Source organism: Penaeus japonicus, unplaced genomic scaffold (assembly GCF_977035675.1).
Source record: "Penaeus japonicus unplaced genomic scaffold, GWHDUDI00000001_assembly GWHDUDI00000002, whole genome shotgun sequence".
NCBI classification, from domain to species: domain Eukaryota; kingdom Metazoa; phylum Arthropoda; class Malacostraca; order Decapoda; family Penaeidae; genus Penaeus; species Penaeus japonicus.
Genome location: NW_028234404.1, coordinates 29,365,804 through 29,368,303, shown reverse-complemented (window position 1 = coordinate 29,368,303; position 2,500 = coordinate 29,365,804).

Here is a 2,500-nt window from a genome sequence, read left to right as displayed (position 1 = left end):
TCATCTCTCTATATATATAAATGTGTGTGTGTGAGTGTGCACTGTGTATGTGTGGTGTGTGAGTGTAGTGTGTATTATTATATTATGTAAATGTATATGCTTTTTATATAATATATTTATTATATATAAATATATATATATATATATATATATACATAATATAAAATATATATATATATATACATATATATATATATATATTATATATCTATATATAAATATATATATACAAACATATACATATATACCTATATATATATAACTGTTATATATATATATATAAATATATATATATATATACTTATATATCTATATGTGATTGTTGTGTGTGTGTGTGTGTGTGTGTGTGTGTGTGTGTGGTATCCACCTATTATATATATATATATATATATATATTATATATATCTATAGAGAGAGAGAGAGGAGAGAGATGAGAGAGCGAGATGAGAGAAGATGAGAGAGTGAGACGAGAGAGAGCTAGAGATATAGAGGAGGAGATATAGAGATGAATCATTGATAAATACGAGATATCGATAGAATAGCAGAGAGCTGAGAGAGAGTCGCGCTATCGAGCTCTCTATACTCGCTGATATATAACCTATATATATAAGTTTTTATAAATCTAATATATAATATAACTCAATATAATTATTGTATATCTCTATTATATATATATATATTATATATCTATCTACATAATATAAATATATTATATATATATCTCTATATATTTATATATATATTACACTTATAAATAAATGTGTGTTATTGTGTTTGTTTGTGTGTGTGTGAGTTTGAGTATGAATATATCTATGTATAAGTATATGCTTATAAATATATATATATATATAATATATTATATTATATATCTATATATCTATATATATCTATATAATATATATAAATATATCTATCTATACATAATAAATATAAATATAATATATCTATAAATTATATACTATATATACCTTACATATAATATATGGCATATATATATATAAGTATATCTATATATCTATCTATATATATTATATTATAATATCTAGATATGTATATATATCTATATATATATACTATTATACATATATATATATATATATATATGTAATATATATATATATATATAATATATTAATATATATCTATATAATATATGCATATATTTTTTTATATATATATATTATATATATATATATATATATAGATATATATGTATATACATATCATATTAACATATCACATATATATGTATGTCTATATATATATATATATATATATATTATATATATTATATATATATATATATATGCACACTACATAATGGATACATATATATATATAATATATATATATATATATATGCAAATTACATATATATATATATATATATATTTATATCTTATATATATATATATATTATACTTATATATATATGCATATACACACAAACCCTCCTCTTGCAATAGCTCTATTATATGCATTTGGATAAAAGCACTTAAGAAAACAGGCATGCAAGCATTACCGAAAGGTGCATGTTAAAAAAGAAAAAGAAAAAAAAAAGATGCAGAGAAATACGCAGTGTAATATTTTGCAAGTTCATTACAGCACAATGGGGCATAAATGTCCAGGGCATGATGTCATAACTGATAAACTTTGAGGGCGATGAGTTTTATACATGAATGCTTCAACAATAAGGAAGCACATTCAGAACGTGAAGAAAAAGTAATTCCACACAATAAAAAGGAAAAAAAAGAAAAAAAGAAATAAAAGAAAATAAAAAACATATATGAATGGTGAACTGATATGCGTATAGTCATGAATATTTTTGAAAATGCATTTTTCTCTGCATTTCACATTTAGCATTTCTGAATCTTCCCTATGCAATATTCACCGGCCAACCAAAAATGTCGCCAGGATACATTTCGCCCACGTGCATTCACTCCCTCGCAGTTTCTGATTTCACAAATATTTCAACGATCCACGGGGAGTCAAGTGCATTCTTCCCTTCCTGTTTCCGGAAGCAAAGCGACAGCTGAAATTCATAATAGAAATGTCCACTCTCATGTTCTGAATAGTGGTCATGCTTATGAAGTTTCGTATGTGGCAGTATATATATGTCTCTTGCGAAATGCGCGGTGTTCTGCATAAATACTGAAACATGAAGATCTATTCTGGAATGTCATGGAATATGCAAGCCCGTGATATTCATGAACTGCAATTTTCGGGTCATATTAAGATCTTGTAAACGGCAATTTTACGACACGTTTATATCATATCATATTTTCGGTTCTTGAGGGAGCCATTCTTTTGAGAATAATTAGGATATCGTCCCTCATCAGAATCTATAACGATGACTGAATGATGGCGTTTTGTTATTAATATATCCGTAGAGTTCAATAATGTTGCAAGTCCGCTAGAAAATATTTGCTACATTTGCCATTCTTTGCCATGACCTAATTCAGAAAATGGCAAACTTTTTTCATTATTTCCAAATAAAGTT